The sequence below is a fragment of the Rattus norvegicus genome, chromosome 3 (genome assembly GCF_036323735.1).
Source record: "Rattus norvegicus strain BN/NHsdMcwi chromosome 3, GRCr8, whole genome shotgun sequence".
Classification (NCBI taxonomy): domain Eukaryota; kingdom Metazoa; phylum Chordata; class Mammalia; order Rodentia; family Muridae; genus Rattus; species Rattus norvegicus.
In genome coordinates this window covers 2662993-2689069 of record NC_086021.1, presented here as the reverse complement: position 1 = coordinate 2689069, position 26077 = coordinate 2662993, and the positions used below count along the sequence as shown (strand labels likewise).

At 43.6% G+C, this 26077-nt stretch overlaps 1 pseudogene; it reads left to right on the top strand.

The window, feature by feature from the left end:
• The first annotated feature begins 11581 nt into the window (after positions 1-11581).
• The window catches only part of LOC134486026 (Y-linked testis-specific protein 1-like), a 116665-nt pseudogene continuing 102169 nt past the window's right edge, over positions 11582-26077 (top strand).

Genomic DNA, 26077 nt, shown 5'->3' with positions numbered 1-26077 from the left:
TGTCTAAGACTTTCGAGATGGGACTTCACAGAGATGGCAGATTTGGAAAGATGACAAGGTTGAAGACATGATGCCTTTCTTGCTTAGGAATTGGAGACCTGCCCTTCAGAGAAGATGGCTTAAAAGAATGAAGTCTCCAAGCACCTCTCCTTGGAACAAGTGCTTGTTCCTATGGGGGTGGGGGGGGCGGCTGCATTTCAACCTCAGGCACTGGAGAGTGACGGGTCCAGAACTTCACGAGTCCTCTGCAAGAGCAGTAATGCTTGTCAACTACCAAGCCACCTCTCCAGTCACACACACTCATTGTTTATACAACCCCCTAGACACAGCACCACTTGATGTGTGTAAACACGCATATTAGACTTGTGGTGTGATTTATTTGTGTGTATGTTCATTCAGTGTGATACAAACGCTCTTGTATTCCTAAATTTTGGCATAGCCATTTTCACTTGGAGGTTCTCTTCATTCTCAGCTTTGGTATTTACATACATCTTCAAGAGAGGAACCGCCCTGTCAGCCTACCCCCACTCCCCGCCATTTGCAGCTATGCCTGCCTTTCTTCACTAAGATAAACACCACCTCAGACTCTACTCTTTCATTTTGTTCAGTGTAGTAGACTCTCCAAAACCATAAAATGGAATCCCAGATGCAGAGGGAAGAAGTTTTGCTGTTTGTTACTTTGTTTCCTTTTAGTTGCTTTTTCCCACTTCCACTGGTTTGAACTTGTGTCCCATTCAGAGGCAGGTACTTAATTCAGCCAGCATTTTGAGAAGCCAGCATTCCTCACTGACCATTGTTTGTCATGGCTTTGTAGAGAGAAAAGCCCCAGAGAACTTCTTGTGGAGACAATGCAGTGGCTTCTCGCTGCCTCCTCGAACCCAGGCCAATTGGTAGAACTCAGCAATTTCTTCTGGGTTGAAATGTCCTTGGTGATTCGTGAATGGTGTTTGCAAGTAGATCGACCTACCTCTGCTGATTCATGTCAACTGAACTGATATCCTGATGATGAAGGTTTAAATCGCCCCAGAGAACTATTTCTAACCATGTCCACGTCGTCCTTTTTTTGCCGTACTGTCCTTTCCTTTCCACTAACTCTGGTGGGTGGTGGGCTAGAGGAAGTTTAAAGGGTTTAAAAACTCTTACTAAAGTAGGTCTTGAAAAATCTAAGCCTGCAGGATAGAACCCTCCTCCAGTAAATGTTGAATGCCAAGGGAGGGGAGGGTCTTCATGGCCTCTCCCATCTGTAATGATGTGTTGAGGGGCCCAGTCTTGGGCCCATGACCATAGCCACCATCAATTTAAGAGTTCAATGACTAGATCCAATCTAAAAGATATCCTTTTGCTGTCCACTTCCCCATCTTCTGGTTCTTATATTCCTTCCACCCACTCTTTCATGATGTTCTCTGAGCTGTGGAGAAGACTTAGCTGTCCTGTTTTCACCTGAACAGTCCAACACCACTGATTCCCAGCACTTTGTCCAGCTGTACGTCTCTGCCCATGGTAGTCAGAGGCTTCTTCTCTGATGAGAGCTGAGTGCAACCCTGATCTATAGATACAAATATGGATGTTTGGAAGGAAGTTTACCAATTTATTTAGCATTACGTTCTTTCATAGGACCTATATCACCCTAACCATAGGTTCTTGACCAGTTTACAAAAGCTGGTGTGTATTCTCTCATGTGCAATATGCCTTGTATCCGATTGGAAAGCCACTGGTTACTCCCGTGACTGTGATGCCACTAACACATTACAGGCACATCTTGCCTGACATTTTAGCTTGAGTGGTTCTCTCCCGAGTAAGTTTGTAGATGATTTTCTCCCCTGGAAGCCTACATAGCACTTTCTTGAACCATGAAGGCTTCCCATTATAGAGGATGCTTCCACCTCAACTTGAGATTGACCCTTCTGTGACCTGTGACCAAAAGGATTCAGTGTCCTCAGCAATAGGGTCTTACAGTCAAGTTCTGGAGGGCTACGAAGAACAATGAACAACCTGTAAAGTTGTGAGGGCTTTTGTGATCTCACTGGTCAGCAACTTACTGGAAGACATCGCACATCTGGCACAGTGATTTTTGCTTAATTTTGGTTTTCTTTTGCTTTGATAAATACACTCATCACAGCCAGCTTGGGAAGGGAAAACTTTATATCATCTTCTCTGTTCCAGCCCATCATCAAGGAAAACCAAGACAGGATTGTGAAACAGGAACTACAGAGACTGCTCACTGACTTGCTTCTAAGCTTCATTCAACTACCTTTACAGAGACACACCTGCATAGGGCGGTGCTGCCCACAGTAGTCCAGGCTCTCCAATAACAGTTAACAGTCAAGGAAATGCCATCCTAGACATAGTCAAGGACAATCTGATGGAGGAAGCTCCTCAACCGAGGTTCTTTCTTCCAAGACTAGCCATCACAAGAAAGCAATGAAAATAAAAAAAAAAAAGAAAAGAAATCAATAGCTTCAGGGAGAACATGGTTTATCCATGGAGGCTGCCTCCATTTGAACTCAACAGTTGATCTTGTAGATATAATCTATAACACAAGGTTTTATAACCCCTCTCACATAACCCTGTTCTAACTTAATCACCTAAGTGGAGATGGAGTGGAATGTAAGTTAAAAAAAATAATTGGAGCAGAAAGAAATGCTTCTTGGAAATAAAGCAAAAAAGGAAGCATTTCTGCATCCTAGATGCTTTCCTCGCAGCATCTGTGCATAGATAATGAAAACTGTTATGTTCCTGGTACAATAATTTCCAATATTACAAAACATACAAATAATACTGCTTATCATTCATAAAACACATTGGCACTAATCGTTTTGATTTTTTTTCTAACTCACTCGTAATGTAGATCTGATGAACTGGAATTGTTCGCCTGCTCACTTATACATGAGGGAATTGAGTTTTAAATTTCGAACCAATTTCCCAATACTCTAAGCTAATAAAGGGGAGAGTAAGACAGCCGCACATTCTCTGGCTTCATGGCATGGACTCGTGAGAAATGCAAGTCAGGGTACCTTGGCAGGGAATTCCAAGGTTCAGTTCATGACAACTGAAAGTTGTCTTGGGTGCAAGAGTGGGAGTAAGGCTGAAGTCTGCCGGGTCCCAGCTGAGGATTCCTGAAACAGAATAACAGAATATGTTACAGAGCGAGGAGACTAAACTAAACATCCGAGAGTCCTCAGCAGATTGTTCAGATCCAGGGCTGAGTGTTCATAAGTATGTTGGTCTTTGTGGGGGTGGAAAGGAACACTTATTTAGATGCCCATCTCCTACTATGTGCTACTACACTGGAGGCAATGCCTTATGTCCAAGGTTTTGTTTTGTTACTCTTTGTGTGTGTGTGTGTATGCATACATGCACGTGCAGTGTATAATGTAGGGACTAATCCATTTTCTCTTCTACCTTATTCATTGAAGCAGCATTTCTCAGTCAAACACAGAGTTCACCAATATGACTAGTCTTGACAGCTATCTTGCTCTGGGGATCTGCCCTATCTCTACCTCCCAGGACTGGGATTCTATGTTGGCGACAAAGCCTATCTATCATTTAACTGAGACCTGTGAGCCATCTCCTCAACTGCTAAGTTTCAAGTCCAAGTGTTGGACCCATCTTCTCTACTTTTGTTTTCTTATTTTTTTCTTTTTTTTTCTGTCTTGGTAATAATATCAGAATCAGGTTAAGGTATGACTGGCTCACTCAAACAATCACTCAAATACCTCCACACAAATGTGTTCTAATAATGAGGAGGAACCTGCTGACTATCTATTCTGTAAAGTCTTACCTTAACAGATGAGTTAAAGGATGGAATTATCCTAGTGGGTGATTGTGGATGCTGTTGTTGATATTGAGGGAGCCAGGAGAATGAGGGGCCACAGCTGAGTCACTCATACTAACAGATACCAAGATGATTGTGGTAGTGCATAGCTATATTCTCTATACTCGCAAAGATCACAAGTTCAAATCCAGCCTGGACTACATAGTAAGTCAAAAGACAGCATTGGCTACATCGTAAATCCAAGGCCAGCCTGGGCTACAGAGTAAGTCCATGGCCATCCTGGGCTACATAGTAAATCCAAGGTCATCCTGGGCTACATAGAATATCCAAAGTCAGTTTGGCCTACTTACATGACTCTTCTCCAAACAACAACAGGTTTTTTTTTTCCTTTTTGTTTCTGTCTCTCCTATTTCCTCTACACTGATACCAGCGCTGTAGTTTGGGGGTGTGGGCGAGAAGTTTCATCATGTCTGATGGTCCAGGATCTCCCAAGCAGCACGGCAAACCAAACAGTGCAGCAAACATGTCTGTTTCGATTTTTGAAGAAAAATATGAACCATGGGAAGTGCTGTCTGAGGAAATGGCTCTAAGATGGGACGACGCCTCGGGAGACTGGGCTTGGATCTTGTGCTAGTTTCTTCATGAGAAAAACAATGATGTTCTCAACCACAGTCTGTGTTGGGAATACAATGCTGTGCTTCCATTTCAACACTGCATAATCTCCATATGGCAACCCTGGATATCTTGTCTGATATGAAACAGATTATAGGAGAGGTAAGGTGAGTATAAGCACTGTCATTAAAAAGTGTTTAAACGATGAATAATTTTTGTTTTAAATTTTTGTCTGTGGTACCAGGTTCAATGTTCTGCATAAACTCTACAACACGTCAATTTCTTTTTTTTTTTTAAATCGCCAAACAGAATGGATCTTATATTTTTCTATCTAGGTCTAATCGAGACATAAAAATAAAATTCTTTGCTTTAAAAAAAAACTAATTGTGTTTCAATAGCTTTTTTTTTGTTAATTTCTTATTTTTAGTGTTTTGTGTTTTGGGGTTCATTTTAACAATTATTTTTTCATTGAATTAATTTTCTTATTTTCTAGTGTAGATAAAAATTTAGGTTGCTGGTCTTTGTTTCTAATCTAAGAATTAGTGTTGTAAATAAAGTTTCCACTTAGCACCGTCATAGTTCTGTCTCACACATTTTGATAGTATGTTTCCTATCTTCTTCTTTTGTTCTTACTGTTACATATTTTCATTATTTCTTGACATCTGTATTACTTGTGAATGTGTGATTTAATGTTTCTGGACTGGGAGACTCCTGTTGTCTCTCATTGAAGACGTCTATTTTAGTTTTGTTGTATTAGCAGAACACATCCCGAGGGGCTGGAGATGCAGCTCAGTGGACAGAGTGCTCACTTGGCTCTCACACAGCTCTGGCCTCCACCTACAGTACCTCATCAGCCTGGTGTGGTGGTTCATGCCCATAGTCCCATTACCAGGAGGAGAACCAGGAGTTCAAAATCATCCTCGGGTGCATAGTGTGTTTGAGGACAGCCTGGGCTACATGAAACCTGTATAAAAAAATATGTCCCACAGGACATCCTTTCTTAGGCATTTGCCACACTTTGTTCTGTGGTTTCTGAGTGTCTGAAAAGTCCAGGGTACTTGAAGGAAAAGAACATCCTGGTGCTACTAGGGACTGTCAGTCAGAGACATTGGCTGGTGACGCCATCTCATCCAAGCTGGTTTCTGCCTGCTTCTGTTGCTGATGGGCTGATCCGTGTCCACAGCTTTACTCATGATCGCCCTGCTTCCTTTTAGCTGTACCCATTCTGGCTTCCTGCTGAGGCCGTGATGGAGTTCGTGACACAGAGAATTGGGGTCTCCTTCCAGCCCACTGATTCTCTCAACAATAAGTTCTTTCTCTGTAGAAATAGTTTCTCTGTTGCTTACATTATCAGAAATAAATAGAACACTCTTTTCTGTTTTATTTTGACACTGGGTTTTATTATGTAGGTAGAGCTGGCCTGAAACTCACTGTATAAACCAGGTCGGCCTTGAACTCACAGAGATCATCTTGCTTCTGAGTGCTGGGATTAAAGGGGCATACCTGGCTCCTTCTTTTTTTTAATTTTTTTTAAATTTATCTCTATGGTGTGTGTGTGTGTGTGTGTTTGTTTGTTTGTGTGTGTTTGTGTGTGTATGTGCGTGTGTGTTTATGTGAGTGTGTGTGTGTGTTTGTGTTTGTGTGTGTGTAGGTGTGTGTGTGTGTATGTGTGTGTGTGTTTAGGAGAGTGTGTGTGTTTGTGTGTGTTTGTGTTTGTGTGTGTATGTGTGTGTATGTGAGTGTGTGTGTGTTTGTGTGTGTATGTGTGTGTGTATGTGAGTGGGTGTGTGTGTGTGTTTGTGTATGTGTGTGTGTATGTGAGTGGGTGTGTGTGTTTGTGTTTGTGTATGTGTATGTGTGTGTGTGTGTGTGTTTTGACCAAAGAGTCCATCAGATCATCTGAACCCTGATCCTCTGCAAGAGCAACCAGTGTTCCTAACCAGTGAGCCGTCTTCCCAGCCCCTTTTGCCTGCTCTAAACTCCACTTCATTGTTCATCTTGCCCAGACATGCCTTTAATTCCTACTCTTACTGTTTGCTTTAATTCAGTGAGTTCCTATTCGAATTTCTCTTGTTTCTTCTATTACATCACCAAGATGATGTGTATCCTTTTGTTTTGGAAGTTTCTCATTGACGACGCTTGAATCCTAGCTTTAAAATCCTTGCTGACAATTCTGACAATGGTTTTCTCTTGGTGCCACGACCAGAAAACTGTTTTTTCTCCTCTGCTTTTCATTTAGGGGGATGGTCATGGTGTGACGTGATTTCCATTTTGACATCGTTTGTCTAAGATGTCAGCAGTCCTGACACTGTGGGTGCAGTGACTGCTTATCCTTCATAAGCTTTTGGTGGTGTTTTGGTTTTTCTGGATTTTCCTGATTGAATAAAAGGGATTATACCTCCAGTCCATACCTACAGGCATGTCTTAGAGGGGTCAGGAAGAGTGGTTCTCAACCTTCCTAACGTAACCTTTTCATACAGCTCCACCAACTGTAAAATTATATCATTGATACTTCATAACTTTAATTTTGCTATAGATATGAATTGTAATGTAAATGTCTGATGTATGGGATATATGATATGTGACTCCTGTGAAAGGGCCATTTGAGCTCCCAAAGGGGTCTCAATCCAAGGGTTAAGGACCACTGATCTGGATTTAGTGGGATGCACTTACCGACGTAGATGGGTTGCCCAGTGTTGCTGGGGAGGAGTCTCCATCTCTGGAAGGCAAAGTATCTTTCAAGAACAGGCTTTTTCTTGGGTCCCTCTGGAATAGTGGACACACTCTTGATGGTTACTAATGGATCAACTGACTCCAGGCAGTTTTCTTTTACATCATCGAAGATGAGGATTCAAAAAGGGTTCTGCTAGCCAAAAGCAGTGGCTGAAGCTATCCCTCGCAATCTTTCCCCTACCCTAATGGCTCCTTCTCCGCACAAGGCCTACAGTAGATGTCTGACTCCCTCCCAAGCTGCACCTTTCCAATCTACACTCTTCCTCTGTGCTGTTTCTTTCACGAAGAGCACACATGCTAACCCTGAACCCATCTTGTCTTCAGTCAGCACTAACCACCTAGTCCTCTCTGCCAGCTTCACTTTCCCGTATGACCCGGCTGCTCACAATACTGAGGCATGTTCACGATTGTATGGACAAACAGAATGGCACCGATTGGCTAGTCTATAATGACGCAGATTCTGTATGATTCTGATTCAGAAGCCTGTAAATCCAAGATGAAGAGACCATCTGCAGAGGAAGGAGTTCTTGTGGGATGTAATCACCACAGAATGGATCCAATGGGCTACCGAGACAAGAGAGGGAGCCAAATTCCTTTCATAATTTAACCTTTTTCCACAATAGCATCATTAATGGATCTTTATTTGTAGGTTGCATCCCTCTTGACCTAATCAATTCTTCACAACTACATTCCCACTGGGGATTAATCTTCAGAAAATTACTTTTGGGCGAACAAATTCAAACCAGATATGAGGGTGAATATTTGGATATATATAGTGGGGGTGGGCATTATTCTTCCCACGTCCTGTACCCTTAAGATCTCTAACTCCCTCCTTCCCCATGGTAGACTCACTGAATGCCGTGAATTCCAGGTGATTGATGAGGTACAGACACCAAAGTTCATTGTCATATCCTGTCATCAGTATCAAGCTCAAAACAGCAAGAGCCACCTGTGGGAAGGAAAATATGAATAAACTTTACGGTATCTCTAAACTATAAACCCCCAATTTAATCAAAACTTTGTTTTAGACTCAGTTCTTTTATATCGATGTGCTTTTAATGTGCAAGTCAGTGAGCTTGCTTGTGACCCTTCTACAGGTTTATACTGTACATTAGCCATCTTCATCCTCAACACTCACCTCCATTTCCACCTGCACACACACACACACACACACACACACATACACACACACACACACACACACATACACCCTGCTGCTCCCCTTCCTCTTCCTAAATGCCCCCTTTCACTTAATATCCCTTATTAAAATCTAAATTTTGCAATAGTCTGAGTCTGGCTTGTTTTACTTAACACATTGTATTTTACACTTCATCTGTTTTTCTGAGAACAAAACCATTTCCTGTTATACAGGGATGAAAATCACATCAATGAATATCCCATTTTTTAAGCCTTTCATCCAGTGATCAACATCTAAGGTTATTCCCATGGCTTGTCTATTGCACACAGTGTGGCAATCAGAATGGATGTGCAGGGTCCTGGTTAGTTTTTATTATCAGTTTGACTCAACCTGGGAAGAGGGAGCCTCAGCTGAAGAATCGCTCCATCAGATTTGCCTTTGGCCACATCTGTAAGGAATTTTATTTTTTTTTGATGGTTGATGTGGAAGGGTCTATCCCACTATGGGGAGTGTCATCCACTATGAAGGTGGCCCTGGGTTGTATGAGAAGGAGAGAAAGCTGAGTAGGTCATGGATAGCAATCCAGTACCCAGCATTTCTAAGTTGTTTCTGCTTCCTTTCCTGCCTCTAGAGTCCTGTCTGAGTTCCTGCCCCAATGTCACTCAGTAACAGACGGGAACCTAGAAGATAGAGTGAGATAAACTCTTTCCTCCTCAAGTTGACGGCTTTGACGAGATTATTCTTCTTGTTGCCTACTTGTTCTTCACTTTTTTGAAAGTTGTCTCTGTTTATTTTTCTTAGAAAGATGATATTACACGTTTTCTCATGGGCTCTCGGTCTCTCTGTATCTCTCTCTTTCTCTGTTTCTGTCTCTCTGTCTCTCTGTATATGTGCGTTTGTGTGTGTATATGTGTATGTTTGTGTGTGTGTTTGTGTGTGCATGTGTGTGTGTTTGTGTGTGTATGTATGTGTGTGTTTGTGTGTTTGTATATGTATGAGTGTTTCTGTGTGTGTGTGTGTGTGTGTGTATGTATGAGTGTTTCTGTGTGTGTGTGTGTGTGTGTGTGTGTGTGTGTGTGTGTGTTTCTGCTTTCCAGGCTTAAAAAAATCCCCAAGTCTGTAAATCTCAGCAGGTGCCTAGAGAAGGAAGATGAAGGGGAGAAAAGGGGGGAAAATCATGTCATTTGAGTTAACCCCACATTGTTGTCAGCCACATAGTGGACAACAGTCACATAATGGCAGGGGAGTCATAAGAGCAGAGAGAGAGGAAAACTCAAAGTGTGAAGGAAAATATGCTTAAAACTACGATAGAAGGGAGACAAAGAAGACGGTGCACTTAGAAAAGTGGACAGATTTTAAAAAGCTTGCATAAGTTGTTAAGCTCTAAGTACATTTAAAAAATTATAATGTTAAAGTGGAAGGGAATTACTGGGAAGAGGGAAGGGAGGGTCAGAGTGTGGTGGGGACAGGGGAGGGTTCTGAAAAGAATCCTTTTGAAGATCTGAAGAACTATGTGACAGAAACAATTAAAGTGCCCTGTAATTTACAGGTAAATTCCACACTTACCTGCATCCAGTATTCTGTCTACCCATATTTCAAAAACAAAATTACGTCATCTATTTCATCCTTTTTTGCTGCATTTGATCTAATGAATTCCATGTATCCAGAAGTGCTGGTAAATTTTAAAGACATTTAATATATGACTGGTCGATATCGGGTTTGTCATCAGTTTATCCCTACTTTGGAAGTAGGTCCAGGAGCTAATTTTTACTCCCTCTTTGCAAAGAATCCATAATTCATGATTGCCCTTGACTTCAATGCAAGGTATTTAATCCTGGCAAATTCCAGCTTTGTGTGAATAAAAATGGCCCTCCTCTAATTGTGGGTTTTGATAAAGCAAATTTTGGTGTGCTATCCAGTGGGCTGCCTCAGAGAGAAAGTCTACCAATATTTCTGATACGGAGAATGGCTTAAAGATAACCACAGGAAAGATAGGAGCTGGGAAAATAACCACCAAGGATGTTGGTGACTCAGAATCCAAAGACCATTTCAGGAAAAAAATGCATGAAAAGAGCTACATGGGGAGATTGTGACTCCAGTTATCAAAATATTTAGGTGGGGACTTTATTTTGGGTCTCCACGAGGCTACATGAGAAGCTAAAATCTAGATGCTGGAAGTTTCTAAGCGTTACTAGGGAAGGAAGTAGCCTGAGAGCGCTTCTATGACGTAAGCAGAGCCTGGATGATGTCACAGAGAGAAGGGCGGAGGTTTCGCTTCTCTTCAACTTGGGGCGCTAGACTCCCTTGAAGGTGGGTTCACTATCTTCCCAGTGGTGTGTGAAAGAAAGTTCAGCTCCTGAACCCCCCAATTGTTCAACAGGCTTTTGGTGCCTGACCGGTTTCCGAAGACAGAATCTGGACGACTAAAACATTTTCTTTCAGTAAACACGTTTATGAACATAACTGGGACCCTTGTAGCCCAGAAAGCTAAAAGTTTTCCCTCGTACAGCGAGTAACGGTATGTTCTGATATCTTCCACGTTTGAGAGCTAGGCCCATGGTCTAGTCTAGTCAGTCTCCGGAGTTTGTTATCCTTTGCTAACAATATCTAATTCATAATTCTACGAAAATGCCAAAGATCCTTTCTGTGCCTGTGCATTTTAGGAGATAATATTTCTTTGTTTTTTTTTTTTTTGTTGCTTTTTTTTTTCGGAGCTGAGGACTGAACCCAGGGACTTGTGCTTGCTAGGCAAGTGCTCTACCACTAAATCCCAACCCCATTAGATATTAATACTAAATGGCTGTTGTTGCCTAGGCAAAAGTCCCTTCATGTGGTCGAAGATTCAACAGCTTCATGGAATAAACCTGGGGCTGGGTCTGGATGCACAATACAGAAAGCCAGTGGAATGGTGCTGTGTCTCTGGGCAGACACTTGTGGATGTTGCCACATAGTTCATAGTTAGAGGGTAGAAGAGGGGTGTGGCCACCCTTCTGGCTCCTTTGCTATCCTATCTCTGTTCTGCTTGCTTAAAGTGGGGGACAAGGAAACTTAATACCATACTTACCTAGCCATTCAAGGAGAGGTTCCTCAGCAGAGGCAAAGTGCCACGGGCTGAAGAAATGTGTCTGAATATGTTATTCTGAGCTGTAGAGAACCATTTTTTCATTTCCCTTTGAACTTTTGATTTTGATTTTTGAGACAGTGTTTTCCTGTGGGTAGCTTTGGCTATCCTGGAACTAACTCTGTAGACCAGGCTGACCTTGATCTCACAGAGGTCCTCCTCCCTCTGCCTTTTGAGTGCTGGAATTAAAGGTGTGCTCCGCCATTGCCCAGCCCTCGTATGAACTTCTGATTACGACAGAATTAGATTCAGATTCTCAAACCTGAATATCATGGCCTTCCTCACCTGCTCCAAAGTTCTCTTAAAGCAGAGCCTTGGTCCAGTGCCCTCCCCTCCCCACCCCCATTGTTCTTTCAGGAATTCATATGATAGAGGGAACAGCATTTTGTCTGCTTTAAGAAGGCAAGCTCTTCAAACCCAGGCCATGGGCAAGTATGAAGCCTGAGCACAGAACGATAGAAACAAGACAGTTTAACAGGATGCCGTGGCCTACCACACTAGGTCTACAGAGATGAAGAAGAGGATGTCTCCGAGGAGGATGAGCACACCATCCAACCAGAAGCAGAGGAGGAGGTGGCCTTCTTCCAAGGCCCTGGGGAATAAGGTGGGCTGCAGAATTTCCCATTGATGGAAGGATGGTTATGAGCCTCTCACCCAATGGAAGGCCATCGTTCTAGATCAACTGCCAACAAATCCCTCTCTCTATCTGGTCAAGTATGACGGAATTGACTGTGTCTATGGCCTGGTACTTCACAGCAATGAGAGGATTTTAAAGCTTAAGATCTTGCCTCACAAAGTAGTGTTTCCTCAAGTGAAAGACGCCCATCCCGCAAGTGCCATGGTTGGCCGAGCTGTGGAGCATAAATTTGAGGGCAAACATGGCTCTAAGGACAACTGGAGTGGGGTGGTCCTAGCCCATGTGCCGATCATGAAAGACTGGTTTTCCATCACCTACGAGAAAGATCCAGTCCTATACATCTACCAGCTCCTGGATGATTACAGAGAAGGTAACTTCCGAATCATTCCAGAGACTCCTCCAGCAGAGGTGAAGTCAGACATTGACAGCGACATCTTAACAGGTCAATGTATGCAGTACACCAGAAGTTACTGGTCCAAAAAGATTGGCAAAGTCATTTACCAAATTCTAGCCAAGTCTTCCATGTACTTCATCAAGTTTGTTGGCAATGTCCACATCTAAGTCTATAATCTGGTGGAAAAGATCGGTTAAGGTGAAATTCACAAAGTGTGGGGGACATAGTTCTGTAATTTATAGGATTGGGGGAAAAATGTTTTTATGTGTTTTAGATACACAAGGGCCTTTGACAACCCCAGTATCTTTTCCAGTGGAATTTGTTTTTGCTCTAAAAATTAAGATGTGCGATGTGACATGTTGTATGTGAACTCTTTGGTGGAGGAGACGGACTTTGGTGGATGGAACATGGAGAGGAAGCCGGAAAGGTCAAGGCTGTGAACAGCAAGTCTAATGTCACGTAGGCTAAAACAAACAGGACTGAGCTGGTCTGGTCTTAAGGAGAGAAAAGAACTGGAGATGAGGCTTAGAGGAGCAGGGTTGGAATGGAAAAAAAAGATGGATGTTTAAGAAACAGTGGAGAGGGACGAGAAATAGATAGACTCTCTGATGTGAAGTTTGATGGAGAAACAGACTGTTGGGGAAAGAGTGGCAGGGAACAGGAAGGTGGTCTTGGAACTCAAGGGGAAACCCAATAAACTGATCCAAGCAGACTGAGAATCAGAGAAGGTCGGGGTTGTCTGACTAACGAAACCTAATGAAACCGGTTTCTCATCTGAAGATGTATTATTTTTAATTATGTGGGTGGGGGCAGGGCATGAACACAGGAGACCACAGAGACAAGAATAGTCAGGTCCCCTGGAGCTGGAATTAAAGGTGGTTGGTGGCCATTGGACATGAGCTCAAAGAACAAATCCACGTCCTCTTTCAAAGCAGACAAGCTCTTGATCCATTGGTCATCTCTCCAGGCCCCAAAAGTCATCTTTTTAAATACATGCAACCTTGACATGCAGAGAAGAGACCAGGATGAGGGTTAGAAAGATCAAATTGATGGGGATGTGGAAGAAAGACTAAAGAACTCATGAGGGAGTAGAGGACACTGAGGGACGAAGGAATTCCAATATGGAGTTCTCATAAAGTGAAGCAGGAGACCAGGAAGAACAGAAAGGGTCTAGAATGAGTTGAACTTGGGCCGCATCCATATTGGTCTCTTTGTTTCCTTAAAGAACAGCCAACCATCACTACAGAAGGTGGATGTGAGGGGGAGGCTTCCCCAGAGGACATTTTAATGATGATAACTCAAGAGTAGTGAATGCCAAACTTAAGTTTATATCTATCGATTCCTGAAAGTATCATAAAGCCCCTTATTTTGTATGATCAGTAAAAAGTAATTTAAAAGGGAAGATGAGTATGCCGTGAGCTTCTGTCAGGTGTTACGTGGATCCTGTGTTTAGCTTCCCTGAGCATGTTAGACTCTGTTGCATCCTGTAATATTTTTTGAGGTCTCTTCTCAATGCCCCTAGATGACCACAAAGAGCTCCTGCACTGGCTTGTCTTGCCTGGCTCTCCTTCGACTGGATGGCTTCCTACACACCTGTGGGCCCTGTTACCCTATCTATCCCCAGGAAGTTCCCATCTTTTACTCACATGTAAGCTTATCCTCAGAAAACTCTTGATGGTGCCTCCAGTGCAGAGTTGCTGAGCTCTTTCCTATGCCATTTGCCGTGACTTTAAAATGCTTTGCAGTTCCTGACCATGTAGCTCTCTCCTCCTGAGAAGCCTCTGTGCACACCATGGGGTCTCTCTGAGCCACATCTACACTCCAAGAGTTTCTTTGGAGACAACCTTATCATGGACTCATTCATTGCTGTTTCTTCTCTCAAGAATAAATTTCTCACTGCAGGACTTGAAAATACTTTCTATCATTGATTAATTCTGCTATGTAGGGGTTTTTATACTGGCTGGTTGTCTGACGGTTTCATTGCTGCGAAAAGACACCATGACCAAGGCAACTTATAAGGGACAACATTTTTTTGGGGATCTTTTTTTTTTTTTTTTTGGAGCTGGGGACCGAACCCAGGGCCTTGCCCTTCCTAAGCAAGCGCTCTACCACTGAGTTAAATCCCTAACCCCAAGTGACAACATTTAATTAGGACAGGCTTTCAGGTTCAGAAGTTCAGTCTATTTTCATCAAGGCAGGAAGCATGGAAGCGTCTAGACAGACATGGTATTGGAGAAGAAGCATATCACCCCCACAGTGATATGCTACCTCTAACAAGGCCACACCTACTCCCACAAGGCCACACCTCCTACTTGTGCCACACTTCCCATGGGACAATCACATGCTAACTACCGCCCTGATTTTATGCCAACTGGACACAAGCTAGAGTCATCAGAGAAGAGGGTGCCTCAGTTGAGAACATGCGTCCATAAGATCCAGCTGGAGGGCATTTTCTTAGTGATTGGTGGGGGAGGGCCCAGCCCACTGTGAGCGGCAACATTCCTAGGGTGGTGGTCCTGGGTTCTATAACAAAGCAAGCTCAGCAAGACATGAGGAGCAAGACGGTAAGCAGTGCCATTCCATAGCCTATGCCTCAGTTTCTGCCTCCAGGATCCTTTCCTGTTTGAGTTCCTGTCCCAACTTCCTTTGCTGATGAGCAGCAATGTAGAAGTATAAGCTGAATAAACCATTTCCTCCCTAACTTGCTCTTTGTTCATGATGTTTCCTTACAACAATAGGAACCCCAAGTAAGACAATTTCTTATAGAAACAGTGTGTCTAGTAGAGCCACAGACACTTACCTCATAACCACAAATAGAGACGTATAGAGGCTTTGTTTTAATTTAAAGGTAAGACTTGCTCATGTACTGACCTGTGACTTTCTAGTTTGCTTCCTTCTCGTCCTGATGAATGCCACGATCAAAACTAACTTGGGGAGGAAAGGGTTATTACCTTACAGGTTACAGACCATCAGTGAGGGAAACCAGAACGGGAGCTTGAAGCGGTAACAAGGAGCTCTGCTTGTTGTCCTGCTCCCTGTCTCAGTCATTGTTCTGTTGCTGTGAAGAGACACCATGGTCAAGGAACTACTATAATGAAAGCATGTAATTGGAGGATAACTTACAGTTTCAGACGTCTGGTCCATCATCATGGAAGGGAGGATAACACGGGAGCAACAGAGAGCTACTGCTCTGTAAGCAGAGAGAGAGAGAGAGAGAGAGAGAGAGAGAGAGAGAGAGAGACAGAGAGACAGAGAGACAGAGAGACAGAGAGACAGAGAGACAGAGAGACAGAGAGACAGAGACAGAGAGACAGACAGAGAGAGAGAGACAGAGAGAGACAGACAGAGACAGAGAGAGACAGAGAGAGATAAAGAGAGAGTGACAGAGAGAGACAGAGAGAGAAAGAGAGACAGAGATAGAGAGAGAGAAAGAGAGAGAGACAGAGAGAGAGGGAGAGGGAGAGAGAGGAAGGGAGGGAGGTAAGGAAGGAAGGAGAGAGAGACAGAGAGAGAAAGAGAGACAGAGAGAGAAAGAGGGACAGAGAGAGAAAGAGAGAGAGAGGGAGGGACGGAGAGAGAGAGGGAGGGAGGAAAGGGGTGAGGGAAAGAGACAGAGAGAGAGAGAGAGAGAGAGAGAGAGAGAGAGAGAGAGAAAATCTCTGGCAAAGCATGGGGCTCTAGAAAACTCAAACGCCACCATTGTCGACACCCCCACTACCTCCAGTGAGGCCCACCTCTTAATCCTTCTAATCCTGGAAAATACTGTCATTCCCTGTTAATTAAATATTCAAATATATGACTGGGGGAACCTTTCTTATTCAAACCGTCACACTCCCCATGGCTGCTCCATTACTATTTCGTACAGCCTAAAAAGCTATTCTTTTTACACATGACTACTGATGAACTTGCCCACAATGGTGGGCCCTCCCACAACAATCATTAATCAAGAAAATGTTCCGTAGACTTGCCCAAAGACTAATCTAATGGAGGCAGTTCTTGAATTGTTCTCTCTTCTCAGTTGGCTCCAGATTGTCAAATTGGGGGAAAAAAGAGGGAGAGACCCAGAACCATAATGTTTCTCTTACTCCATGTTACATCCTCACCACCAGCCACTCTCTTCTCTTAGTGTACAGACCTACTTCCCTGTATGGCAGAACTGAAGAGTAACTACTGTCACCAACATGAATACTCGAGGATATAGGAAAAGAAATGAATACATTCTACAGCTCCCAGCACCAAACAAAAGCATTTTACTGTGTGCTGCATTTACTGGGAGACTGTCAGTCACTGGCCATTTCATGTGTCACAGTAGACCACAGAACCAAAAAGTCACAACCTACATTTCATCTCCTCTCAGCGGGAGACAGCCCTTTCTCAAACCCCATGAATCTATCTGTAGGCTTACATTTTTTCAAAACCTGCTTTATTTAGGGTTCTTAAACCTTCTAGCCCACCAACCAGAGGTAGCAGAGAGAGAAAGTTGATAGGAAAAGGGAGAGAGTTGTGGACCTATTTAGAAGTAATTCTTTGGGGTAATTTCAATCTTCATGGTGCAGTACGATCCAATAGCAAATGCAAAAAATGAATCAGTAGCAGTGCCTTGATCTTGCAGAGACCACAAGGCTCTAACAAACCAACAAGAAGCAGCAGAAGCAGCCAGAAGCAGCCCGAATAGCCCAGGTTCTTTTGTGCATTTCTCATTACGGAACGAAGACCAGCAAAGACCATCGAAATATTGCAAGGTATAGCAATGTAAAGATGTCCTCTACCTCTCTGTGGGATTACATTTATATTCTCCATAAACATCCTGTCCACCTTCAAGCGTGTGCTCCAGCTAAATATCACATGCCTTCTCATGTGTCTGCTTCATCAAAACATCCTCTCCTAACATAGCTTCCGGAAAAACATCCTGTGACACAAGTGAGTTTCCAAAGAAACCAAAATTTTTCCACTTCATCTAGTCTTATCTCACACTCGGCAGTGACAGCACAAAATGTATAATGGCTGTCTTGCAAGGGTCCTAGGCCTCAGCTCCATCATCTGCTGGAGCTTCTGCAATTGCACTCCGTGAAACTCAGCCCCTTTTGTGAGCACAATCTTCAGTTATCCCCGTAAACATTGTGCTCTCTCCATCTTTGCTCTCAGCCAATAGCTGTCCAACTTCCAGCCAACTCAGCTGTGACCAGAAAAACCCTCATCAAGAAAGTCAATGAATTTGACTTGATTTTTTTTTCCCTGACGGAACGGAGTGTTCTCCCTGCAAGGTTACCCTGGTGTCTGAGTCATCTGTAATAAAACCCACTACTATTAAGATCAAAGTCACAGGAACTATGACAAATAGCAAATCACACGTCAAGCATCACAGTTGGCCAAGCCTTTTCTGCAGCCTTATTGAAGTATAATTTACTTTCTTAAAAAATCCATTTATTTTAAGTGTGTATTTTAATGATTTTACAGCAAAATTTATGGCTTCCTTCGCTTTTTTAATACTCATTTCCCACTAGTTCATACAATATCACAGTCTATTAAAAACACAGAAGTGAAGTCAGGAGAAGGACCAGAGCGGGAAGCAGGAGGTTCTTGATTTGCTAAGACGACAGATACATTGGAAGAATCGTCTGGATAAAACCACTTGGGAAACATTTGGTCTTCTCTTAGCATGCAGCCTCCAGACAAAGAGTTTAAAGGGTTAAGTCATGTGTCCTCCTACATCAAATCCGGAGCTGACATTGTGTGGTCAGCATCACTTTTGGCCACTTTCATGTTAATCCCATTCATCACTCTTGCACATTGCCTAGCAACTCACATAGTAAACAAACTTATTTTGGTTCATGGTTTCATAGGTTTCGGTCCATGGTCACATGACCATGAAAGGGGCATGGTAGAGCTCAACTGCTAACCTCACTGTCATCCAAGAAGCATCAACACAGGAAGAGACCAAGGACAAAAAAACACCCTCCAAGACATGTTCCAAATGACCAAGTCCCTTAATTTCCAATATCCTAGTTTCCCGCCACCTTCATACACGTCCATCAACAGATGAACTCATTCAGTAGAGCCCACAGGGTCCAATCGCCTTTCATATTCCCACCTTTGAACATTGTACTGGGACAATGTGTATCTTAAACCCATAGGGTAGGGTCAGAAGGTTGCGTCAGAGGTCTAAACATCACTGCACACTAGAAACAGCTGGGTAGGTTTCTCAACATCCCCTATTTCTTTCTGGGACTGAGCTACACCATGTCTGCATTGCAGCATTTTGTCTGGGGTGAGATACCGTCGGCAGTCAATTGTAAAGATGCCCCCACCATGTGTGTGCTTGAATATAAAATGGGACATCTATAATATAGACACACATGCATATACACAGACTCACAGAGAGAGGCAAAAAGGGAAGGAGTTGAGTCTTAGGAACCCTCAAAGAAGAAGGAGTGGAAATAGAAGATACAGATGTCAGCGAGAACCAGAACAAAGCAGTGTCTTCTATACATGACAGGACCACTATCCCTCAGCCCTAGCTGACAGGAAAGGGAGAGTCAGTTTTCTACAAATATATAGCTGGTGATAAGCTGGCCAGGCTCCAGGGGCTTGCCCAAAGCCCATGAATTTATGGGCAGCATAAATGACTTGAGTGGGTTATTACAGAGGGCAGAAAGAGAGCTTGAAGTTGAGAGAAGGGGTTAGGTTGGGATGGATCTGGGAGGAGTTAGGAAGAGACGTGAGAAGTAAATTCTTTCAATACATAATGTACAAAGTTCTCAAGGAACTAATAAAATTGGTTTTTAAAATACCATATCTGTACTGAACACATACAAACCATTTTCTTGTCATCTCCTAAATAACAGCCCCCCATGATTTCATTTCATTAAGTACCAAAGTAATGCAGAGATTATTTAAAATGTAGGAGGGTCTGGGGAGAAGCAGTGGGGTAAAGCCAAGTGTGTGGGCACACATGCAAACACCAGGGCTTGGTATGGGAACAGGAGGATGACCGGGACTTCCTGAGAGTGAGCCTCACCTCAGGTTCAGCAGGGGACCCTGTCACAAGGAATAAAGTAGGGAGTGAAGGAGCAGAACATGCTCTACCCTCCCCCAGCCTCTGCACTTACATGTCTCTATGCACACACACACACACACACACGTATAAATATGACTAGAGTATACAAGAGGCTTGTATAGGTTATATGCAAATGCAGGGTTGCTTTATCCAAGGAACCTAAGGACTTTTAGATCATTGGGAGTCCTGGGGTCAACTCTCAGAGGACACGATATATCTCCTTATTGTGCAAACGAATCCTTTGGTGAGTGTGTGTCAGTGACTCCACACAATTCTCCTCCTCTAGGTTCCTGTGTCTCACAGAGAATGATCTGGAAATACTGAAACAAATATAAACTAAAGGCTTTGTTGGGGTTTCTAGGTTTGCATTAAAATCATATTTATCACGTTTTATTAAATGGCAGGGAAATCTTCAGCTCCCAGCAACAATAGACTCAATCATGTTGGCTTCTGTTTTATCTCATTATGAATAGCAATTAATTGCTCATCAATAGCTCCACAGGCTTTGAAATAAATCAGGATGAAGGGAAATGTTTCCGTAACCCCTATGTGGACAATCAAGTAGAAAGGGTGGAGGTATGATGCCTTTGGCTTATGGGAGAGTGATGGCTTGATTGTAACTTGTTATGCAAATAACCCTAACCTCTGAGAAAAGAATGTAACGATAAAATATACTACCAAATGGGATGGACACTCATTACTTGATTTCTTTATAAAGAAAAAAAAATACTTTAGGATTTTGAATAAGTGTGACACTCAGAGGTTCAAATACTTGAATGTGTTTGGTTTCCAGTTTGTGGATTGTTTAGAAAGGATTGGGATTTGTGTTTTTGTTAAAAGAGATGTGTCAATGGGAGGTGGGGCCTTGAGATTCCAAAAGCCCACCAGGCTTCTCTCTCTCCCTCCCTCCCTCGCCATCTCCCTCCCTCCCTCTCCCTCTCGCTCTCTCTCCCTCTCCCTCCCTCTCCCTCTCCCTCCCTCCCTACTTCTCCCTCTCCCTCTCCCTCTCCCTCCCTCTCCCTCTCTCTCTCTCTCCCTCTCTCCCTCACTCCCCCTCTCCCTCTCTCTCTCTCCCTCTCTCCCTCTCCCTCTCTCTCTCCCTCACTCTCTCTCTCTCTCTCTCTCTCTCTCTCTCTCTCTCTCTCTCTCTCCCTCACTCTCCCTCTCCCTCTTCCTCTCTCTCTCTCTCCCTCTCTCTCCCTCTCTCATCTGGGGAGCAGGATGTGAGCTCTCAGGATCTACTCATCCAGGCATGCCTGCCTGCCAGCCTGCTGTCATGGTGTCTACCACGATGGTCCACGGACTCACCCTCTGAAACTGTAAGAGGGCAATTAAATGTTTCCTGTCATTAATTGGTTTGGTCATGGTGTCTCTTCACAGCAATAGAACAGTAACTAAGGTACACATCTTCCTGTCTATTTTTCTAATACTTCTGTATTTATTTCATTAAAGTTACCTGTTGTCCATTGAACAGTTTTATGAATAAGTTTCAAGTTTAAAGATAAATAGTGACAAATAGGAGTGGCACTGCTAGGGGGTGTGGCCTTGTTGGAGTGGGTGTGGCCTTATTGGGGTCGGTGTGTTACTGTGGGCGTGGGCTTTAAGACCCTCACCCTAGCTGCCTAGATGCCAGTCTTCTAGCAGCCTTCAGAGGAAGATGTAGAATGCTCAGCTCCTCCTGCACATGCCTGCCTAGATGCTGCCATGCTCCTGCCTTGATGATAATAGACTGAACGTATGAACCTACAAGCCAGCCCCAAATAAATGTCCATGTAAGACTTGCATTTGTCATGGTTTCTTTTCATAGCAGTAAAACCCTAAGATATACATACATACATATATATACATATACAACTAGGTTTATACACACACACACACACACACACACACACACACACACACACACACCATTTATAGGGATTTTAGAGCTAGCCAGGGCCCCTGCAGGTTCGTTAGTCCATCTGATACATGTGTTCATGGAACATGTTTCTCTCTGTTTCTTGTTCTAGGAAGTACGTGGACAACATCTGCAGACTCACTTCATTTTGCTTTATTCTCCTCTTCAGCCTTAGAAATCTCAGCTTACAGAGAGGAGAAAATGGGAACTTGGTTCGATAGCTCTTTTTGTCTGTGGGGAGCTTACATCTCAAGTCACAAAGGAAAATAAATATAACAGGAAATAATAATACACATCCAAACCGTGATGGGAAGTTCATATCCGTTCCCCTTAAGTAATGTCAGCTTTGGAAACTGGAATCCACAATGAGATGAGACTTTTGAAAAATCCTAATTCTCAGGCAGGCTTTGGTATTTCTCTTTCCCTGAAAAGGAACATCACTAGAAAAAGACAGACGGTAGGTTGCTTTTGTCCACAAATCAAATCAGAAGCATTTGATAATGAGCATAGAGGGGGCTCACCCCATGTTTACAAAAGAATAAAGCAATATAGGGCCAGGGGAGACATCTAGAGAACAGTTGGTGCCTTATTGGTATTAACAAAAAAAATTCCTGAAGTCAAGAAATAGTATTTGACAAGAGAAAGAACTAGGTTTTCATTAGGCAGACTGTTTTTAAAAGAGCCTTCCTTTTAGTCATGGAAAGAGGGGGGTGGAGCACGTCAGTCTGTAGATAACTAAAGTCATTCCCATCAAAAAATTAAGAACAATGTGGATTTTAATGGACTTGAATAAAATTAGAAATTTTAGCATTCAAAGTGGAAAAATTGTGTTCCAGAGAGAGAGAGAGACAAAGGAGTGTCCAAACTCATACTTGATTCTTTCAATAAATCTACTGGTAACTCATGTGTTTGTTGATATTAGGATGAAACGCAGGTTGGATTTCTCGACTTAAGAGTTTAACATGTGGGGCTGGGGATTTAGCTCAGTGGTTAGAGGGCTTGTCTAGGAAGCGCAAGGTCCTGGGTTCGGTGCCCAGCTCCGAAAAAAAGAACCAAAAAAAAAAAAAAGAGAGAGTTTAATGTGTGTGAACAGCAGTCAGTGGAAAAACATGTCCTTGGATTTCTCAAAAGGCATGAAAAAGCCACCGTGGAGTTACTGAATTTTGTTTCAAAGACTTTAGCTCCTTGTCTGCAGGGATGCAGGGCCTCAGGGCCTCAGAGGAAGGGCCTGAGAACACCTAAGAGATAGCGTCCAACACCTGAGGCCATGCGCACAGAGGGAAGTAGCCTTTCTCAGAAAATGGAGCTGGGAGAGCTAACAAATGAAGGCGATACATCGATCAAATCGCTGTAATAGAACGACGGCAGCCAGTTCACAGAGCGAGGCAGCTGTCAGCGACTTGGCCAAGAACTAAGAGGATTTGAAAAGATAATAACACACAGAGTTCACAGAAGCCACTATAAACTCATGGGGTCTGCAAATTTAATCCATGTGCTCTGGGCAGAGAAAACAATCCAAACCAGAGATCCCTCTTGCTCAGCCCGACGGAACGCTGTGCCGTGTCCCGGATGTCCCATGTCAAGGACTCAACCTAGATGCCGGAAGCCTGTGAGAAACCTGAACTCCGTCATTTCAGTGCTGACACCGGAAATGGCTCAAGTCTGCACCTTAATTGGAAGGAGAAGAAATAAGTCACACAGCACCGGAAGTAATCCTCGTCAGGGTCTGTGTGAGGTCGGAAGTGTAGGGCGCCATGATCATTCAGTAAGCACTGCCTACACGTGTCGGGTGAGCCCACACAAATGAGGAAATGGTTTTTAAATATAAACACAATTTCTAATAACTAGTAACTTTTAAGTGTCCAGTTTTAGCACAAGCTTCCAGATTATGTATTTTCTCAGGCAGAAGAACGCGGCAAGAAGTGAGTTTGGAACTTCGGAGGTTCCCACTATATGACAGCAAACTAAGAAAAGCATATAGGTGGGGTGTGGTAAAACGAACTAAAGGAAATCTGTAAAACCAAGAAAGGATAATTCAAAAGACTTGTACTGGAAATGCCAGCAACAGGGAATGTCTCGGAAAACCATCTTCGTTTTCAGAGTTTATCACAGCAAAATTGCCAAAGACTGGTAGCACAATTGCCACTTGTCCCTGAGGACAATCCCTGAATGTCCACAGAGAGAGAGAGAGAGAGAGAGAGAGAGAGAGAGAGAGAGAGAGAGAGAGAGAGAGAGAGAGAGAGGAGGGGTAAGGGGAGGGAAGGGGGAGAGAGGGAGACAGAGACAGACACAGAAAGAGAGACAGACACTGAGACACACACACAGACACACACATGCAGAGATATACAGGAAGACACACACAGCCCAAATGAGGATTTACAGAAAGATAGCCATCAAAGGACTGGAATATTTTGTGCTAAATTATGTGAGCTTTGTGGAGGAATGAGTGCCAACCAAATTTTGCAAGTTCTGTAGCCACCTGCATGTTTCCGCACCCCCTTATCTGTCGGGGTATTGCATACATGGCTGTCACTCCTGCTTTCTTCATTTGTATTTTACTGTGAATCTCCCTTCTCCCCGTTCAATGTGGCCAGCAATTTTCCATGTGGAAGGACCTCACACTGCACTGTGTCTAGGGCGGCAGGGAAAACAATTTCAAAAGAGGCTCAGTGCTAGGCAAACAGTACAAATAATGCATACTTCACCTCCAAAGGAGGGGCTCAAAGAACACAGAGGCTCTGGCTGGCACACAGGGCCGAGCTTACAAAGTTAGGGCCCACAGCATCACTGGGACCCAACCAGCAGCTCTCATTCAGCCCTCCATGCTAATGACTCATTCTCATCTCTTGAGACCAGAGGAAGACGCATTTGGAAGATCCTCTCCGTAAAAATGAAGCTTGTACAGAAACTCTTATGAAACATAAGAACAATTTTAAATAGGAAAGCCCACATACAGTAAAAAAATAAATGGCAGATTCGACAGACTTCTCTGCGAAACCATCATGTACACACACACACACACACACACACACACACACACACACACACACACACACACCAGAAAAATAGACCTACATAAAGGATACATTTCCAGGCGCAGATATCTGTTGGGAGGAGGTTGACGTTCTAACAAACCTCATCGAAGGACTCCATTCGGAAGATTCAGAAGGTCAAGACATTGGTTCACTCCTGGGAGCAGATCGCTGTCTATATCACGGAACCTTTAAGGAAAACAAAGACAGATCAGCCTAGAATGAGGTAAACAGAAACCCTTTCAAGGCTATTGAAGAACTTTGGAGCCAAACTCCACAGACAGCTAACAGCAAAGAAAGTGCCCCATGATTGCAGGTTGTATAATACCACTGAACCTGGTGAAACTTTTCCTACTCTCCTAGGAATCCTAGACGTGAGAGGGAACCAAGGCAGCCTGGGAACCCCTGTCAGTCTCCATACAAAGTGCACTTTGCAGGCTGACACCCACACGGCTAGTCTGCAGTTCAACAATCCTGGTCATGAAGGCATCGAAAAACAGTAGACGCCCTCCCTGGTAGAGACACTGTCTCTGGTTCCTGCCTTCTGGCGGCTGCACGGTCATTCCACCCTTAACTCTCCACCATCCTGTTGACAAGTGTCTGGGCTTTATCTTTGACTTAGGAGTATATTTTAGTCCTTTATCTCTTTCTCTCTCTCTCTCTCTCTCTCTCTCTCTCTCTCTCTCTCTCTCTCTCCCTCTCTCTCTCTCTCCCTCTCTCTATCTATCTGTGTGTGTGTGTGTGAGAGTGTGTGTGTGTGTTTCTGTGTGTGTGTAAATGTTATAAAAGATAAAAAAAGAAAAAGTTGGGGGTTGGGGATTTAGCTCAGTGGTAGAACGCTTGTCTAGGAAGCACAAGGCCCTGGGTTCGATCCCCAGCTCTGAAAGAAAGAACAAAAAAAGTTTCTGGTTCCAGTAAAAATTTAAAATAAAGTTTCTTTCTTTAAAAGCTTTATTTTTTTATTCCACTGGGCTTGGGGCAAGTTGAGAGCAGTAAGGGATTCAGTGTGAGTGCCCAAAGATTGCTACAACACATGCCCTTACATGGGGGATATCACAACAGATGTTCCTTCTCTCAGCATTCTGGAATGTGAGTGTCTAGAGCCTGAGTGTCAGTAGGGCTGTGAGAGCACACGCAAGTGCACACACACACACACACACACACAGAGAGAGAGAGAGAGAGAGAGAGAGAGAGAGAGAGAGAGAGTGCTCCCTGCCCCTCCCCTTGTTTCTGCAGGATTCAACCATCCTTTGGCTTATGGAAACATAGTCCATCCCTGCCTCTTTTGTCACACAGTGATGTCCTCTGCTTCCCATTCTCCTCATGGGCTCAGAAGTCAACAGCAATGGAGGGGGAGCCAACTCCAGTCCATATGGGATCAGCTTACTCGGCTACAATGAGTAAGGCCCTGCCTGCCAATCAATGACACACATAGACATTTGCATGTAAAGATGTCAACTCTCATTCTGAAAGGACACAACAGCATCTTCACCAACTCTTCACCCAGCGCCAAGCCAGAACGGTACCCTTGGCTCTCAAGACTGCTTCTAGTTAGTTGAACTGCTATTAATTGCGCTAATCAGTTCCCTTACTGTCGTAACAAAGTACCTGACAGAAGAAAAAGGAGGCTGCCACTGTCCACCGAGCTCCCACGATATAGAGAAGCAGGCTGGAGTCAGAG